The sequence below is a fragment of the Vicugna pacos genome, chromosome 6 (assembly GCF_048564905.1).
Source record: "Vicugna pacos chromosome 6, VicPac4, whole genome shotgun sequence".
Classification (NCBI taxonomy): domain Eukaryota; kingdom Metazoa; phylum Chordata; class Mammalia; order Artiodactyla; family Camelidae; genus Vicugna; species Vicugna pacos.
The window spans coordinates 77,824,234-77,845,117 of NC_132992.1; the positions used below are offsets into that span (position 1 = coordinate 77,824,234).

Consider the following 20,884-nt stretch of genomic DNA (forward strand, 5'->3'; position numbering starts at 1 on the left):
GCCATTAAAACAAAACAACTTTCAACATCTTATAGTAACTTTTGGTTAAAAAGAATATGAAAACCAATATATATGTTCCTATATGACTGAAGTATTGTGCTGTACACTAGAAAATTGACACAACATTGTAAGCTAACTATACTTCAATAAAAATATATTTAAAACAAAAATCTTACCACAGTGTTCGAAGCACAAAGTAAAAGCGTAAAGTCACGTTTAGTCATTTATTCATTCATTTAATGCAAAATATGCCTGCCCTCATGGAGCTTACATTCCAGTGGGAGTCAATACAAATAAAAATACAAGAGGGAAATAATATATGTTATATAGGGAGACATGGTATTAAAAATAAGATAGTTGCAAAGAAACACCAAATGGAGTTGAAATTTCATTTTAGTTGTCCAGAGAAGCCTCACTGAGATGTTTTAGGAATCATCTGAAAAAAGTGCTTAAATGAGCCTTCTAAATATTTGAGGGATGAACGTTTAGAAGAGCAGGTGAAAAAGCTCTGAGACAGGAAGACACCCACTGCACTCACAAAACAGCTTGGAGACCGGCGAGGCATTGTGTCAGAAAGCAATTGGGGCAAAGGAAGGGACAAATGATACAGAGCACTGTAGATTTTAATAGGAAATTTGAGTTTTCCTGTGGGTGATACAGGAACCATTGGAGGGACTTGACCAGAGAACTGACATAATCTGACTCCTTTTTAAAGGGATGTTTGGATGTTGCGTGAAGTATAGACTGTGAGGGAAAAGGTGGAAGCTGGAAAACGGGTCAAGAGTCTTGCAAAAATCCATAAGGTGGGCGCTTGGACTCTGGTGACAGTAGTAGAGAGGGTATGAAGAAATCAGATGATTTTGAAGAGTGTGTTGGCTGCATTTGCTGATACGTTGGAAGTAGTATGTGAGAGTCATAAAAGAATGAAGATTTTGAGCTGAGCAGTTAGAAATTATTTCTCTAAAAAGCTTAACCTAGATATATAATAATTCAAATAATTCAAGCCAAAAATTAATGTGTGGGGTTGGAATTACAGTAGTTATTGCCAAACCTAGTTGGACAACTGAGTCACTGGGGACTATAAAAAATACAGATTCTTGGCTCTGTTTCTAGAGGATCAGATTCATTATGTCTGAGGTAGACATATATATATATATATATGTATAAATATATATATATACACATACATATATTTAATAAAGCAACTAAGTTGACAAAAGAATAAAAGTAATATAAATGGTGTCTTATTTTGCATACCCAGATATAGAGGTATTCACTAAATTCGTGATGGGCAAACGTCTGCTTAAAGGCCAGCTATGTAGTTTGTCAAATAAAGATTTTTGGGGAACACACCCATACTTGTCTTTGTATTGTCTGTGACTGCTTTCATGCTACAGTAGCAGTTTTAAGTGAAACCATATGGCTTACACGCCTAAGATTTTTATCTGCTCCTTTTAAAAAAGCTTACTGACCTCTATCCTAAAAAATGGTAAAAGAGCTGGTGCATTTACATGGTAAAGAAATGATTTGATGGATTAGATTGAATTTTCATAACTAGAGAAGAAAATCTGAAGCTGGATAGTAGATTTTACTGTCTGATTTAGTTCAATTAAATGCAGTTCTATAAATAGCCATTGATCACTTACTTTGAGCTTGTGTTCTGTTTGTTGGTCTAATCTCATAGACAACGTGATTACCATCAAGACCTCCATGGATGTACGGCCATTTAGATTGTGCACTGAACAACTCTGGGGGCTATTTACATGGTAGATTATGATGTAATTCATATTCCTTTGTTTTGTGTAATGTGGTGCCTCTGATTGTCTTCTATTCCTCAAGTATTCCTCCCTTAATTCAGTGTCGCAGCCTCCACATTTGAAAGATAAACTTGAATTTCTGGATAATCTCTAAATGAAAACTTCTTTACCACTAATCAGGAACTTTGATGAAATATCATCCTCTGGGTCTATGATGTGTGAGAAACTTCTATCAAGATCTTTTCTCAGGACTTCCAGAATGAGCTTGCATTAAAATGACTTTGTGACCTAGAAAATTCCAGACTGTAGTGTTTTGCTTGGTCTACTTTTACATAATGGGAAAATAAACACTTTGGCAGGAAATATATCAGAAAATAGTCATTTTTCCTCAACATAATCTGACTACTTCAAGTGGTTCACCAAAACATTTTGTCTTACAGAAGAAAATTGCAAAAAGAAATAATAAAAACACTAATGAATAATCTGTGTCTCTCAAAATTATTTATGTAATGCTTGTAAATAAAACATTTTAGATGCAAACAATTCATATTCGGTTGTTGGCCAGCCAGTATCCATGCTAGATGAGTTAAGGAGAGTAGGTTTAAAGAGATAACTTGATTGAGAGTGGGCTGTACCAAAGGCTCCTTGGTTCTGTGAGCTGTGCAAACAAATAATGTGTCAAGGTCTAAAATCTTACGCATATCATGAAACCAGTTAATGCAAAGGAAAACAATTTTTTTTTAGCACAAACTCACAAACTCTGAAGAGTTTATTTACTTTCCCATTGTTTAGGCACGCACACCTGAAATACACAATATTTATAAGCACCCTACCCTTTGGATGAATGGATTTTTCATCAAAAGAATGTAAAAAGGCAAGCTAACAGCTCACCTGGAAATTCTGATTACCTTCCCGCCACTCAGGACCCCTAGAACCACAGAATGTGCCTCAGTCAAGGTTCCTGCAGGGAAAGGATTCAGGCTCAGATGGTATGAAAGACTTTTTCTGAAGGTCTCAACAAGAAAGAGGGAGGCAAGGCTCTTAAAGACTAGCAGTAGCAGAAAGCAGTGACCCCTCCTGGGCTGAAGGCCAAGAGGAAGAAATGGAAGTATCAGAGGGGTTGCCTTCAGAAGCTACACCCTGGAGGACACAGCAACTGCCATCAACTCGATGCCGAGTCACAAGGGACCCAGGGAAAGCATATTGGACCTCTCTCACTCTTTATCCCCTGAAAACTTCGTAGTGCCTCACATTTGGCAAAGCCAACCAGAGATCAGATTAAGGGACCCCTAGGAGGGTGAAGTCCAGGGCAGAAAGTGAGGAGATCAGTGGAGAAGGGATTGAGAGTGATGAGTGTGTGAAATAAATGTAGAATAATCAGCACATCACAGGGAAAAACTACTGGGGCCACACTTCTTCAGTTGAGTGTTTTCTTCTGTGTAACTTTTTATTTTGCATTTTTTTCCTGTTTTTTTTTTGTTGTTGTTCTAATATGTACGCTGTAAAATTTTGAGGGAAAGTTAATGTAGTAACACTAGAAATTCATTTAGTTTCTTATAGGGCATGCACATTTAAAAGATATCAACAAATGTGACATAACATTTACAAGTCACTATACTCTACCTACAGAACATCAGGAAGCCTGCAAAATGAAATGAAAAGTGCCTTGAGTCGAGCCTAATAAATCTTAAACTAGGAGACAGTTGAAATAGGAAGACCGGCTGAGCACTGATGTGGGAGAGAGTCCAATCCACTGGATAAATTGTCCCACGAAGAACTCATCCTTGTGAAAATATATTATCCTTAGGACAATACCGAGGCCATCGTCCAAGGCAGTTATCGGCTGTGCAAATGCCAGTAACAAAAGTGAAATACACCAGGAGACTGAAGGTGGAGAAAGAAATAGGTGATCAAATACAAAATACAGAGAGAAGGAAACGCCCGCATCCATCCTGCCAGTTATGATAGTCCTGTGATCTGCCTTAGCCGGCATCACCACACACTGTGTTCAGATATATTTAACACAGAACTTCAGAGAATTTCATCTATGTAAGTTAATACTGTATCTCGGGATAAATCAACTCAGGGGTCATAAGAGGTCTTAAAAGAAATGACAGTGGCAAAAAAAATACTGATAAAGATCAGAGGACAGAGTTTATCATAGTCTTGGAGAGGAAATCTTCTTGCCCTTTGCTTCATTTGGTGAATGGCTTTAAAAAATTACTTTATTAAAACACTTTATAAAATCTTGATTTACTTGAGTTGCTCCCATTTATATATAGTGAAATATAAGCCAATTTAATATTCTGGGTGACTCAAGCAAAAGAAACCTAAAGAAAACAATTTTGCTTTTGGTGAGAAAGGGTTGCTTCAGACAGAATCAAGAGACCTATAATTATTGACTCATCTAAATAATCTTCCTTTCATCAACACAGATAACAGTTTTAGAACATGTACTTTGGCAAAACAAGGGGATGAATAATCTCGTATTAAGTTGAAAATGGGGGTAACTCTGGATATCTTCAGTGAAAATATCCACAAAGCAAGTAGTTGGGGCTGTTTAACTGGATGTTGTATTTGTATTTGTAAAAACTTGTAAACTGGTCCCCAATATCTGATGAACATGTTTCATTTGAAGACAGTGAAAACAGACTTTTCCACCTTGAGAGATTGCTCAGTTTCCTGTCTTGGAGACACTGTCAGTGATGTGGCTTTTTAAATTCTGTAATAGTCTCAATTTTACATTCATTAGCCTCTGTATTCTAAATCATCCTTGTCATCTTTCACGGCATTTTTGTACAATAGAATAAGATGGTGGTAAAAATGGCACTATTTAACCCTGGGTCTGATCCCAATTCTGTCACTCTATGACATATCTATGTCTTGTCTATGACATCTTGTTTCACCAGTTTGTGCTTCATTTTATTTATTTGTATTTGATTTATTTGTATTTCATTGCTGGTAAGGTTCTGTGGTAATACTCTAGTAAAAATCAAAGGGTATTTTTATATAGACTGAATAATTGGTATTAAGAATAGTCAAAATTTTAAAAAATCTTTGGTTAATATTTACTTTTTAAGATAATACTAATTTTAATTTTTTTAACTAAATAACATACTCAAAAAATTTTTTAAAGTAATAAATGTTCCTTAAAGGTGATCGGTAAAGTATAAAAATATGGGGAGAAAATGAAACTTCCTCACATCTATGAATACATAGTCTGGTAGATTTAGTTTCTTTCTAGACGCACACATTCTCTTACACAGAGGAGATACATATATTAATAGAATAAAATGACGTTATTTTGGATAACACTGTCACGTGCATTTTCCAACAGTAAGACTTTTTAAAGCATGTAGATACAGAGAACAGAGTAGCGGTTAGGTACCAGAGGGGAAGGAGTGGAGGGGAAGGTGAAATGGGTAAAGGGGATCAACTGTATGGTGATGGATGGAAACAAAATTTTCAATGATGAGCATGCTGTAGGGTATACAGAAGTAGAAATATAATGGTGTACAGATGAAACATATATTATAAACCAATGTTGCCTTAACAAAAAATAAATTTAAAAAATCTGTCATGTGCAATGGTACACTTGTACAGTTTACTGTATATCAATTCCCCTCAATAAAACTGTTCAAAAATTCATAACAGAGTACATTGCAGATTTTAGGAAAATCATGTGAAGATCTAGACAAAATGGATAGTTTTCTAAGCAAATAACAGATTATCAAAATTAGCCCCCATTATAAATAGAAAGCCAAATAGACCATTTTTGTAGAAGAAATAGAAAAAACGTTACCAAGGAATGATCCCACAAAATGTACCCAGCCCGTATGGCTTTGTATCAGAATTCAGCTTTCAAAGACCAGTTAATTTCAATGCTTTATCAGTTGTTCTAGAGCGTTAAAAATGAACAGAAACTTCATCTTTTTTATGATGCAAGTAAAATCAAAACCTAAATCTGAAAAATACAGAAAAAAATTACAGACCAGTTTAACATAAATACTGAATAAAAATGTACCAAATAAAATATTAGCAAGTAGAACCCATAAAAACATTAAGAAAACACCATGACTAAGTGGAATTTATACCACGAATGCAAGGTTGGTTCAATATCAGGAAATCCTTTCATGTAATAAAAAATAATAATAAGGAAAAAGATAACATGAATTCTATAGATGCTGAAAAAGTATTTTATGGAATGCAATCCATCTTTTAAAATAGTGATTGTAATACCTATTAAGAGAATTTAGGGATATAAAGCAGAAATAAACTGAGAATTGTAAAACAATAGTCGCAAAGTTTTGAAATCTGTGATACCTATATTTAGTGAGCTACTATAAAATCCATAAGCCTCATTCTCATAGAGATTGAGCTACACTGCGAATTACTGAAGAAGAACTTGTAAAGATTCTTTCCTGTTTTAGCCTGTGGAGTTTAGAACTGCAAATAATAATAAGCAAATTACTTAAAGTATTAACTTTCATGATATTATATTATGTGTTATCTGTAAAGGAAAAATACTTCTATCACTATCTGTCTTAAAAAAAATGAACCAAATCTGGGAAATATATACTCTCTGAATGACACTTACATGGCTTTGTGTTGGAGAACACAGAGGCAGTGCCAAATTTAGGAAAAGTATCCAACAATTCAATGATCTAGTTCATTATGTTTACTGAAACTTTATAAATGTCATTTTTGTGTCCTGGGGTACTCAAAGAAGTCTATTTAGTCCATATATATAAATATATATATATATATATTTATATTTACAACAAACAGTAGATACTATTGTCTACTCTTGTTGGATGAATTTAAGATATGAGATTAGAGTGGGCATGGGAAAATAACATGCTCCAATACACAGATAATCATCTCAGAGACAGTATCACAAGTCCAGGGATGCAGGGAAACATCTTAATTTCAAAAGTCTTAGTTGCTTACATTTATAGACTCCTTTGGAAAGCAAAAAGAACTTCTGACTTTTCCTTTTCTTGACTTGAGACATTCATTGAATGTTCTTAGTAGCTAAAATGGTAATTTAAGATATCCATTCCACATATGTCTTGCCCATTTACATTACTTATATTAATTTTCCAAAATTGCGGAAACTTTGTTGTTGAGGCTTGATGTCTGCCTACACAACTTCCCACAATCTTCTCATTTATAAAAACCTCTCTGATACAGACTCGCTGATGTTTGCTAAGGTCTCACCTCTGTCTGAAGAGTTTTCCACACCCATCACATGGTCAGGATTTTTCTTTAGTGCGCATTCTCCAATGCTGAATAATGCTGGTGATTCCATGGAAAACATTTCTACATTCATGCCGTTTATAAAGTCTGTCTCCTGTGTAGATTCTCTAGTGCAGTCAGTCCTGACTCTTGGGTGCAGGCCTTCCTTCCTACTTCACATAAGGTCCCATAAGGTATCCATGCTACATGAAGGCCTCCTTTCAGTAATCACATTTATGTAGTCTCTTGCTCGTATGGATTTTCTGATGACAAATAAGACTGCTATGGCTGAAAGCTTTCCCTCATTCCTTATACAGATAGCTTTTTGCTTTGTGATGGGTTTCCCAGGGGCTTGTGCTTTAATCTGTCTCTTCAACTTCTCCAGCAGAATTGATGCCTCTTCTCCACGTTCTGGATGATGTTATCCTCCCTGGGTCTGCATCTCCCCAGGCAGAGCTCAGGACCTGCTTCAGCACCTGCTCCTTAGCCTGTATTTCTGATCTCAGCAACTGTAAGCAGAGCTCCCTGAGTCTTCTGACAGCCCTGTGAGGTCCAGGGCCCAAGTATCTATCTACTGGTAGTAACGACTTAAAAACTGAAGAAAAAAAATTAGCCAGCCTTATTCTTCTTCTCAGGCACGGCCCTCTTCTCTACCGTCAGTCACTGTTAGAGATCTTCCTGCAAGAGGTCGCCCCGCTTTCAGTCATCGCTGCCTGCTCAGTGCTCTAACAGTCCTTCTCTCAAAGCTCACTCCTGACTGTGGAACTGCCAGGCTTAGCTTTCTGAAGCTGCACATGACTGCAAAAAAGAATTTCATGTCCTCTGCCTGGAATTTAATGTCTTTTTCCCTTAAGGATTCAACTTTTTAGCCGCACTTTTCCTCTTACCATCTTCCCTGCCCCTGTATGTCCACTCATGTGTATCTTATCCTTCATTAGCAACAGATTATTTACTATTCTCTCAGCATTGCCATTATAAATTCATGCAGTCTGATCTGAAATACACATTTCCTTTGTTTGTTCCAAGTGGCAAATCCATATTTCTAAGTCAATTTAAAAAACCAGTTTCTACACAAAGATACCCCCTAGTAACGATTAATCTCTCCTTTTGGCTAGAGTCCAAATTCAGTGCAGTGTTTTTCCTTTGAAAAATCTCCTCCGTTGGTTTCTTTCAGTGTATGCATTATCTTGCCTATCTTTCCTGTCAGACTGTGAGAACCAGAAGCTTCGAGCTGATTCATCTTAGCTTCCCTCCTTAGCACCTCACAGAATGTTAGGCACATTCAGCCACTCCATAAATGCATGTTGGATTTAATTGAATTCCACTGAAACTTTAATCAATGAACACTCTGTAGGACAGTGATGATGGCACAGCGGACCACTTCCTGTCAGCAGCCAGGCCTTGAGGCACATTTTCTAGGTCACACCTGGATGATAGCAGCCCAGAGAGAAGTCAGTGAAAGGAACCACAGGGCTTTCCTAAGTGGCAGGAGCAGCAGGCAGAGGGCAAACAAGTGTCCTCTGGGTGTGCTCACTGCCCGGAGCCGCTTCTCCAGAGCCTGAGAGGGGATGGCAGGTGTAGAATTACCAGCACTTGAGTCATCGAGCATGCTGGGCTGGTGCCTGCTTTGGGACCTGGCTGCTCTGATGTTTTTCCCTCCATTCACTTAAGGCTCCTTGAAGGAGATACTCACAAACGCTAAGTGCAGTCAGCAAGTCCAAGATGAAGACTGCGCCAGCCCTTGGACACTGCCTTATGTCGACTTGATTTCTGGATTTTGAAATTTAGATTAGGTAGCCAACAGGCAATGACAAAAGTAACAGACAGTGCACAGAGAGAAACTTGTAGTTAGCAAACCACTTTTGTGTACATGGTTTCACGTAACTTTCGCCACTGCCTTGGGAGACTGACAGGGCATAGAGTTTTATGTTTTTGTAGTGTGCTTCTTAGTTGTGAAGTTTGTGGATTTTAGAGTCAAATGATCATAGATTTAAAGTTCACCTTTGCCAGTTACTAGGATGTCCCTTTGGACATATTACTGTATATCTGTGATAGTTAATGTGTCAACTTGACTGGATCAGGAGATGCCTGGATATCTGGTTAACCATTATTTGTCTGTGTGTCTGTGAGGATGATTCCAGATGAGATTAGCATCTGAATCAGCGGGCTCTGTAAAGTAGGTGGCCCTCCCCAGTGTGGGTGGGCATGGTCCCGTCCACTGAAGATCTGAATAGAACAAAAAGGTGGAGGAAGGAGGCATTCTTTTCTTTTTCTGCCTCATTGCTTGAGCTGAGATATCTCCGCTCATCTTTTCTGGCCCTTAAACTGGGATTTGCATCGTTGTCTTTCCTGGTTCTCAGGCATTAGGGCTCTACTGAATTAACACCACTTGTTTTCCTGGGTCTCCATTTTTCAGGTAACAGATCATGGGATTTCTTAGCCTCCATAATTAGTATGAGGCAGGCTCTCACAATACATTTCCTTTTGTATCCTATTAATTTGGTTTCTTTGAAGAACCCTAATACAACATCCTCAGTCTCTTTCTCTCTATCTCATTCTCTAGAAAATGGATACCAACAGCATTAGTTGTCCATAAGGATGTCTAGAGGATTAAATGACAAAAGATATTTTGTAAAGTTCACTTGGATTATTTCCAGATAGGTTGAGGGAGTTGGGGATTATTCGTGACTCTGTGGAAACTTGGGTACGTCACAGACCATTCTGACTTGCATTTTCATTATTTGCAAAATTGGGGCTGGTCCCTGCTGTCATGGCTTATGTGAAGATTAAATGATGTAATAAATTTGAAAATCTACTATCTGGTAGGAAGCTGTGCTTGCAGGATTCATTCAATAAATAACAGATTCCTTCATCTTTCAATAGGTCTCCTTTTATTTTTCATCTGTAAAATGGAGATAAATAATACCTTGCCTGTCAGTCTCATGGATTTATTTTTGAGATCAAATTAGATAATGGATATGCTTTAATAAAACTTTAAAGTGCTTAGTTTATATTAGGTTTTGATACTTCTTTGATCAGGTTTTTACTCATCTATCAATACGTCCGTTAGGGAATCTTGACGGGTTTCAAAATATGCCAAGGGTCTGGCCACTTTTTACTGTCCTCACTGCTCCCATGCTGTCCAGATCTCTGCCATCTTTCACCTGGTTGGCTGCTTCCATTGATACCTCCCACAACCTCTCATCTCTGTAGTGGGGGTGAGCCTTAGGTTTTATTGTGCATGTCCTGTCATACCTCTGTTCAAACTCCTGAAAGATTCTGCTTTTCACTCAGAGGAAGAAAGAAACTTACAGTGCAATGCTTTAAGTGATCTGGCCCCCACAATCAATGATTTCATTATATTTCTGGTTTCATTAACTATAGTTCTCCTCCTCACTCATTCCATTTTATTTATATCTGCCTTGTTGCTATTCTTTATGTCCAGCTACACTCCTGGTTTGGACCTTTTATAAGGGCTACTCCCATTACTCAGGGCTCTGTTCCTTCAGATATCAGCATGGTTAAGTCCCTCACCTCCTTAAGTCTTTACTGAAATATCACCACTTCAGTTAAGACCATCTTGACCACGTTATTTAAAATTATATCCCCATTCACTCTTGGTCCCCTTAATTCTCTACATCTTCTTCCATCATACTTATCAACTTTTACAACTTATTTATTTGAAATATTTTATTGTCTGTCTTATCCTATGGGAATATAAGTTCCACTAGAGATTTAATTTTTGTTCACTGGTGAATTCCAAGCTTCTAGAACAAGCCATTAGTAATATTTGTTGAATTGAAATGAATTGATCGAGACAGAGGTACCATTTTTTTAAATTCAATTTGCAGATTATTATTAAAGGACTCAGTGCCTTACACAGCATTATGCACACAAGGAACCATGATCAGACCATGATCACTTACATCTGCTGCATTAATTTTTGGTCCTTACAACCTCTCCCTCCTGTAGCTGGAGCTGCTGTCCACAATTGCATTGACATCTCTTGAGAGAAATATAGAAACATGGAGCCAACTTTTCAGAGTTCTAATAAAAAAATGCATTGCTCCATGGCTGAGTGCACTTAATTTTCTTATATATGAGAAGCTAATGCTTGCATCTCACATAAAAGTAAAAACCATATGCCAAGTAGTTATATATCCCTGAATGGTCCCCCAAATTGTAAGCTAGTTTGCAGTAAGGATGCTAAGTTATTGAATTCTACTGTCGGAAAAGTATTGAATATTTTTTTTTAAAGGAAACAAACACAGTAAATTCTCAATAGGAAAGTAGCCTGCTATGGTGCCGTTTTTAATACTTAAAAATCAGGCATATCTTTAGCTATACTTTGTAATTTGTATTAGTGATGATAGTGAAGGACTTCTGTCTCAAAATACATGCAGTTTTGCCATATCTGGATATTGAGTCTACCCTGAGGTGCTTAGAGTGAAAATAATATAAAATAAATGGTGCTGACAGAGAAAATTAGGAGATTCTCTTTTAGCCATGAAGCTCTTTTGTAGGGTGAAAATGTCAGAAGAAGCACATTATGAGACACTAAACTACTGAGGCTAGAAAGAACAAGACAGAGGATGAGGACATGGACACTGGAAGGTGTTAAATACAGGAATCAGTGATGGCATATGGAACCAGCTGAAGGTTTTTTTCTCATCCACATCTCATGGTGATACTTTTATACTATTTGTCCTCTCCTCTCCCCTTTGTTCTGATCCATTTTTTGTCCATTTTTGAGGTAGTGTGAGTTTGTGCTAATGTGTGCACATGTGTGTAGGGGTGGGAGTGGTGGTGGGAGTGGTGGTAATGATCAAGGTTGAAGACAGGTAAGAAGAGGAAGTAATGACAGTGGTTTATGAAATTGTGACAATATTTTTAATTAATACATCTTGATTCCCTCATCTACCTCTCCTTTTCCCTTCTTCTTCTCTTATTTCCATATTCTCAAGGCCGATCTGAATTTTCTTCTTATTGGTATGACAGTATGTCATTTCTTCCTCTCCCAAAAAGCAATAATTCTAGTGAATAATTTTCAGATATCTTTGGAGGAAGAACTTATTTTGATTTCTTATATCTTTTTGGGCCAGAATTGTTTCAGAAGAAAGATTTAGTCAGACATAATAGGAAAAGTAAACCACCATTTTTTTATCCTTTGTATCAGGTTAAAACAGATCCTTAAGCCAGTTTCAGATTTAACCATAGGCATCAGGGAAAACTGTTATCCTCAGAAGCCATAGGCCATTTAGTTGATGTGTTAAAACAATAGCAGTGGAAGAGGGGTTATAAATGCAGGTGGGTGTTACTGTTGACATTCTTTTTGGAGGGTGAAGCCCAGAGAGCTCTGGAGTTGCCTCACTGAGGCCAGCAGCACTACAGCACTGTTAGTATGACATACATGGGTCTCTACATAGACATGAACAGGAGGTGGAGGTCAGCTTTGCCATGGGACTTGTCTTACCATTGGCAAGATGCCTCTGATAATATCCATAGATAGATTGTTTTAATCATCTGAAATGAAACTTTGTTTCATGTTACTCATTTTTCTGCAGACATTTAGAGAGAAGGGGAAAAAAAAGGAAACAGGCAAGACAGGGACAAAGAACAAATACAAACATGCCCTTAGTCAAACAAGATTCCGATTAGACATTTTGATTAAAGAAGTAATAAACGGATGGTGGAATCCATCTTTTGGAGAATTCTCAAATCTATGACCAACAGTTCAAGTGACTGTAGGGCATGTATTTATGAAGCAATATAGAAAATATTGCTAAATATCATCTTTCCTAAATAGAAGGCGCAGCATTCTCATTGCCATGGCAATTTAAAAAGGGTGGAAATAGAGAAAAGAAAACTAGCTTGTGTATTAGAGGTCTTGATTACCAAGATGAGAGGCCTGAGATGAGTTACCCGAATCTCCGTGAGAAAAAACTTCTAAGAATGAGATTTGTGGGATTGTGGAAAGACATGCTGTTGAGTCGATGGCAGCTAGGTATTTTTCAACTCTTCTTGTTAAGATAATTAAACCATGTGTATTTGCAGATTAAGGTGATATAGTGCAAGTAAAATGCAGTCTTGACAAATCTATATTTCAAAACATAATTAGAGGACTGTCAATATACAGTGCAAAATGCAAAGCATGATACATTGCTCTGAATGTTTCACTCTGAAGATCTGAAAAATCTTAACAACTGAGGACAGCATTTCAAATAAGTAAGATGGAACTTCACTTAAATAGATATACAATAAAATATCTATGAAAATTTAATGGGAGCTTATTCCCTCTGAGTGCCTCATACATCACTACAAATTCTTCCCACCCAGAGAATCTGTTTTATTGAGGAGGAGGAATTCAGTTCTGTGGCTTATTTATAAATTCTGAGAAGAAAGCCAATAACAATGAAAAAAAAATCTTTAGTATTTTATTGCACTTTTTTTTTCTATATTTATGAGATTACATTACTACTAGTTCTTTAAGCCAATCAGTAACTTGTGAAGTAATGATCCAACTTTAAGAAGATCATGAAGGATTTAACCATTAGATGCCAAAACTCAATTACACCACCTGCTTTTCATATATACGTGTGTGTATACATGTGTAATAGTTTTTTTCTTCACATAGTCACAGTACATTTATGAACCATTTAATCTTAATATTAGCTCATAGAGATCATGACAGTGAGATCAAGATTAAGATAATGGCTTTGACTGTAGTTTAGACCAGTAAAATAAATCATCTTCCACAGTCACTTAAACTGCTATCTTTTCTTAGTGCATCTATACCTGTTTATACCTACTATAGCTATTGAGCATACACTCCATGCCAGGTGCTTAGTATGACTTACATGCATTATCATTAAACTGAGTCACATTTCTGTACTGAGTGTAATCTAAGTTTTTCACATAAGGAAACTGAAATCTCTGAAAATGAATACTCAATCTCTTTTAGCTAATAGTTGGCAGAACAAGATATCTAACACAAGCCTTATTATTATTATCAGTATTTTTCCTGCAAAGCCTGTACTAGACCACATTGTCTCTCATAAGTGTTGGTCATACATAAGACAGTACTAAATTTAGAATTAAGCAAAAACTATTTTTAAATCTCTTCAATAAGTAAAATGAAATTCAGAACCTATGTGTTAGATGTAGATTTCAGGAGACTGGCCAAACTCTTTAGAGAAGTCTAGGTCTGCAAGGATGTGAATTGGTGTTTCGGAGTAAAGGGCTGAGGTCTCTAGTCTAAACAGGTGAAAAAAAGAGGAAAAAAGTAAAGGGTGGGTAAAGAAAATGAGAGAAAATTTGAGCCGATGATTAATCAAGGATATCTGACTATTGGAGTCTTACCAAGAGAGAATAAAGAAATGGGAGTGAGACAACAATAAAACTGATGATTATAGGTATTTAACAGAGATAATGAGCACATAAATTATATATATATTCCCATCAAATGCCACGTCAGATGAATGGGGAAATACTTCAAGACTTCTGAATAGAATTAAGGAATGGAGGAAAGACCTAAACGTTTACAGAGAGAAAAATAATTTTATACAAAGGAATAAAAGTCACGAGCTTCACGTTTTTTGTTTGTTTGGTTTTGGTTTTTACTCTTTGTTTGCTTGCTTGTTTTTTGTTTTTATCAGCAAGAGTAGATGCTGGGAAGAAAATAAGGAAATGCCCTTAAAGTTGTAAGGACATGTAATTTTGAATTTAGGTTCTATACTAAGCTAGAAAAACAATCAAGGGTTATGACAAAGCAAATGTTTTCAGATGTGCAAAGACATAATCTTGGATTTAATACGTGTATTTTGAGTTACTACTGTGTGCCAGGGATTCTTGTAGGCACTGAAGGTAACATAGTGAATATAGGCAGACAGGGTTCCAGCTGAATACATCCTACGTTTGAGAGGTAAGAGATGGGGGGAAAAAAAGTCAACAGGAAATGGTGATGGAGAAAAGAGAAAGCAACACCTCAAGTTTTCTATCGATAAAAATATCAATACCAAAGACCTTGCCTGAAATCATGATTCCATTTATAACTGACACCAAATAAGTCAAAACTTCTCTGGCAAGTTTACAGTACCCTTGGAAGTGATTTGTGTATCTCTCTTTCTCTCTCTCCTTTTTTCTCTCTCCCTTTCCTTTGCTTCTTTTTCATGTTCAATTTCTCTGAATCTGTGACAGTTAAAAGTTCTATATAGTCTCTCTTAAATTAGCTTCTCATTTTGTGTACATTAAGCACCTGTTCTAGACTCTTTGCTACTGTTCTTTCTGAACAAGTCCTAGGGTAACAGCTGACTTTATAACTAAACCATTTTGTGTTACCATTTCTCTCCCTAAATTTAACTTTGTTACTTTAACTATGAGATTTTTCTTTAACTCATTATTTCGTTCTTAACCTAGTTTGTGGTCTATTATTCTCTTTTTAAAATTAGCCTTTTTTTAACTCCCTGTAAGTAATTCTCTCCCATCTTAGGGTCTGTTTGCTGTTTTGGGCAATGCATGCCCTTCTGTTCCCTGCTGAGATTCATAAGTGTTACTTGGCGGATGAATCCTGGCATGCCTAATCATTACTCTGAACTTTCCACTAGTCCAATTAGCAAGCAGCGGTAGTGCAGGGAGTGCTTCTCAAGCAAACCTCAGAGCCTTCCTCCTTGAGTTCTCAAATTTGCAGTGACTCACTATAATTATAGTTTTTTTTATAATTATAAATCATTTGTGTCTACGGAAGCTTTAATCATAATATTACATTATACCTCTGAGCATAGATGAGGCCAGTGCTTACTAGGGAGCACTGACCTAACTCAGTAAATATTTGCCAGAGAGTAGTTGATGGAATTCTTAATATTCCAAGGAAAGGCATCATTAATTCAATGAAGATGGAAACAACAGAGGGCTAAAACTTACCCAAAACCTTGGCAAATTATAACTTAGTAGAAAGTAATTTACTAAATGAAGAATACAACAAGAAAGGTTATCAGCTCTAATTTTCTCTTCCCTACATCACCCTGCTATCGATGTGTGAGAAGTTCTACTTCAAAAGTAACAATCCTGTGTAATGTATCCTTCTCAGATTATCCTGAGGATTGATTTTACAAGTATGGCTGACCTATTTTGTGTAGTTTAATTTCTCTGTATCAAGATGCACTCTTCACTCCTGATGCTTTTATCTGGCAGGGATACAGTGGGGTATAGTGTAAAGTCATAGGCAAGGATGTGGAGAAACCCATGTGGGCTTCCTACTGTGACATTGATAGTTGTGCATTTAACTATTGAGCAAATTGCTATTATAAATCAGCTGCAGGTACCCAATATTGGAGTAATGGTGTTTGCCTGGCAGAGTCTTTATCAAGGTTGAAGATGTGATCAAAGCTCAATGACATTGCTATGTAGTCCACAGCTGGCAGTTTATTGTTGGAAACTTGTTAGAAAACAGAGGTTCAAAGATAAAGAAGGAGGGATTTATTAAGGTTTTAGATTATTTCTATTTTACTTGACAGTAATAAAACTCTCAAAGAGTTAAAGAATTTAAGAAACTAGATTATTGTGTGTATGAAAGCAACATGGTGTTTCACTGTGTCCCATGAAAAGTTACTGCTCTAAACTTGGGACTAAACTTGTTTAAACTTTCACAGAGATGATAACAGCTATTTGATATTTGATAATTATCCATTAAGAGATATTAGGATAGATTCAGTGCAGTCCCAATCAATATCCCTTAAGTAAGTTATTTTGTGGCTATTGGTGAACTGATCTAAGGTTTACATGGGTAAGCAGAAGACCCAGGATAGCCGAAACAATATTCAAGGAGAAGAACAAAGTCGGAAGACTGGCACTATCTGACTTCAAGATTTACTATAAAGCTACAGTGATCAAGCCAGTTTGGTTTTTGTAAAAGAATAAATAGCTCAATGGAAAAAATAGAGAGCCCAGAAACAGACTCACCCAAATGTAGTCAAGTGATCTTTAACAAAGGAGCAAAAGCACTACAATGGAGCAAAGATAGCCTCTTCAATAAATAAATATCACCATGCCAAAAAAAAAAAAGTTGAAGCTAGATACAGACTTTACACCATTCACAAAAATTAACTGAAAATCTATTATATACCCAAATGTAAAGCACAAACTATTAAACTCCTAGAATATGACACAGGAGAAAACCTAGATGGCCTTGAGTATGCAGTGATTTTTTAGGTACAACACAGAAGGTGTGATCCATGAAATAGATAATAAATAGGTGGGACTTCATTAAAATGAAAAGCTTTTTCTCTGTGAAGGACAATGTCAAGGAAATGAGAAGAGAGGCCATAGAACAGGAGAAAAATTTGCAAAAGACATATCTGATAAAGGACTGTTATCCAAAATACACAATATATCTTAAAACTCAACCATTATAAAGCAACTCAATTGAAAAATGGGCCAGAGACTTTAACAGATGCCTCATCAAAAAAAATATGTAGAGGATAGATAAATATACAGAAAGATTCTCCACATCATATGTCTTTAGGAAAATGCAAATTAAAACAACAATTAAATACTACTGCATGCTTATCAATATGGCTAAAGTCTGGAACACTGACAGTAACAAATGCTGACAAGGATGTGGAGCAGCAGGAACCCTCATTCACTGTTGGTAAGAATGCAAAATGGTACGCGGATTCGGAAATCAGTTCGGCAGTTTCTTACGTAACTAGACGTTCTCTTACCATAAGATCCAGTATTCACACTCCTTGGTATTTACTCAAAGGAGCAGAAAGCTTATAACCCATCAAAAATCTACACATAAAAGTTTATAGTAGCCTTATTCATAGCTGCCAAAACTCAGAGGCAACCAAGATGTCCTTTAGTAGGTGAATGAATAAATAAATTGTGGTACATCCAGACAATGGAATATATTATTCAGTGCTAAAAATAAATGATCTATCAAGTCATGAAAGACATAGGGGAACCTTAAGTGCATATTACTATGTGAAAGAAGCCAGTCTGAAAAGGCTACACTCTATAGGCATACTTCAAAGGTATTGCAGATTTGGTTCCAGACCACTGCAATGAGCAAATCTAGCAATACAGTGAGTCACATAAAGTTTTTGTTTTTCCAGGGCATATGAAAGTTATGTTTACACTATACTATAGCCTATTACGTATGCAAAAGCATTATTTCAGAAAATTTACATACTTTAAAAAAGAAAGAAAACTTACAATGGTAACATCAAAGGTCACTGATCACAGATCACCCTAGCAAATAGAATATAATGAAAAAGTTTGAAATACTGTGAAAATTACCAAAATGTGACAGTGATACAAAGTGATCAAACACTGTTGAAAAAATGGTACTGGTAGACTTACTTGATGAAGGGTTGCCCCAAGCCTTCAGTCTGTAAAAAACTCAATATTTGTGCAGCAGAATGAAGTGCAATAAAATGAGGTATGCATGTGTAACACATTTAATTTGGTGTCCAAGTAAGTGAAAGGTGCTGAACAATGTATACATATTTTTGACATGTTATTCCAAATTTTATGTGTTTCATAAACCAGTCATGAGTTTCTTCAAGCTACATTGTTAATAATTACTTTCCAAGTTAAGTAAGGCAATATTGACACAATGTCAGAATGAATGATTATGGAGAAAAGTAAAAAACAAACAAACAAACAAAAAAAAAGAGTTAAATACTATAGTTGTCCTAAGAGATTCTGTATCTATAGAAATATTTAAAATGAGTAAGTAAATATTTTATTTTCATTTATTGAATTCATACTCATTAGTTTGTATGTGTGCATATGACTGGGCTGCTGTAATGATAAAACTGATGATCATTTGTGTGTGTACAGTGTGTGCCAGACACTGGGATCAACAGTTTACATGCCTTAACTCATTCAACCTTATGGTAACCTATGAGTTAGGTAAAATTACTATCTTCCTTATATAGATGAGAAAACTGAGACTTTATATATTCCTCCTTTCCTTCATAAGCATTCAGTTTTATCATCTAATTAGTTTTCTCCCTCTAACTGAGATGTAAGTATCATGCCTGAGAGCAGGTGCCATATTCATTTTTACTATTCATTGTATTTCTGGCACATATCACAGAGCCACAGATATAGTATATGTTCAAGACACATCTTATAAATTATTTATATATTTCATAGTTATTGTTAACAATTTTAGTTATGAATTCCCTGGAATCGATGACTTAATATTACTGTTCAAAACATAATCACCTTCTCCCAAAACCTTAAACAAAAGGTTGGTGATTTTGGAAGCTAGGTTAAGTTTTTATGGTGACCAGCTACCGTCTATTGGCTTGAACAAGTTATTTAATTAAGGAGCTCACAGCTTACTCTTATAACCCTTAATGGTTTTCACTGTGATTTTTCATATTTTGATCTATTTCATATACTGTGTCTCTGGCATTAAATCTGTGAAAAATACTTAATGCACCAAAGGACCTGTGTGATTTTGTATTGAACCTTAGAATAAACACGCATCATGCTTCCGTGAGGAGAGCCGAACAATCAGAAAGCCTGGGGAGAACAGAAGTTCATCTTGTTTACAGTGAGTCTTGCCCCCTTTCTCAGAGGTACATGGGATTATACAGTGTACTGATGACAATCCAGTGTCCTTGGACTGCTTCCAGTGCGAGGCTCAAGCAACGTTGATCTTTAGGACATATTGCCCTCAAGCCCAATTAACGGTGCCTGCAGTGCCTGTCCTCATTGTAAACCAGTTGGTCCCTGAGATTCAGAAGTGGGGCCACCATACTATGTAACTTCAGCTACCATCAATGAGTGCGAGACCAAAGTAGATCATTACAAGGAAAGAGAAAATCAGGGGCTGGGCAGGAGTGGGGTGGTGGTGGGCATGTGTCGGGGAGAAGAGGGGTAGAAAAGAAAGGCATAGATAATCACATCAGGAACCTTGATTTCCCTTCTCTAAGTATCTGTAACGTTGTATTAACCCTTTAGTGAAGAAAGGGCCAGTATGTAGAAAAGAAATCGAAGTCCCGGGAATGCCTCTTTGACACGCTGTCTTATTATCTTCAACTAGCATTTCTTAACTGTTCACCCTAGCAGCATTTTAAGTGTCCAGTATGTCCCTTACATTATAATTAACCTCAGACTTTTTAAAAGTCAGAGTGTTTGGAAGGAAAGTTAAATACTAGAGAACTTTCTAAGGTTAATTGCCAATTACAGAGAATGCGCTTAGAAAAAAAATCAAAAAGCATTCTATTTCTCATTTATGGAGCTGTTTGAACACAGCTCAGGCAGGTCAGGATCTGCTGACCTAAATTCAGGATATTCTCTGAAGACAGAACCAATGGCAGCCACCCTGCAGAGAAGAAATCAAGAGAAATGTCACATTTCAAAGGAGAAAATGAGTTGTGTCTTTCCACTCAGTTGATTGCTAGAATTTTGGCTGTGGTTAGTTGGAAGAAGCAAACTTTGCTATTGAATATATATCTAATATTCTTTGCCAATGATCCATATTCTAAATGCCTCAAATGCCTAGTCACTATTTATATTTCATGTTTTTAAATGACTTGTCTCAAACCGCTGTTAACATTTTCTTGCGTTTCTTTCTGGAAATGTTTTCTGAATATATAGGTACACATATATGAGAGCAGATAGTACACAATCATTTTCACTTTTCTTTTTGCACTTAACAAAATATAGTCCCTATAAATCTCATTCTACAAATTCAGATTTTCATGAAATGTAGCTTTATTTGTTAACATGTCTACTCATGTCTTATTTAAAACATCTATTTTGCTTTGTTGCAGAAACATAACAACATATAGAAACACATATAGAAACAGTGTATAGTTTCTGTATAAGTATAGGAATGTATAGAAACAGCATACAGAAAAGGAATTGAAGCC

The 20,884-nt window shown here is 36.3% G+C and overlaps 1 long non-coding RNA gene across 2 annotated transcripts in view; it reads left to right on the top strand.

The window, feature by feature from the left end:
• The window catches only part of LOC140696987 (uncharacterized), a 244,916-nt gene that overhangs the window by 38,913 nt on the left and 185,119 nt on the right, over positions 1–20,884 (top strand). The window contains exon 3 of one of the 2 annotated variants that reach the window (XR_012073782.1): positions 19,481–19,560. The exons of the other annotated variant lie outside the window; for it this stretch is intronic. This is a non-coding gene — a long non-coding RNA (uncharacterized lncRNA). The remainder of the gene's footprint in view (positions 1–19,480; positions 19,561–20,884) is intronic. 2 annotated transcript variants of the gene reach the window in all.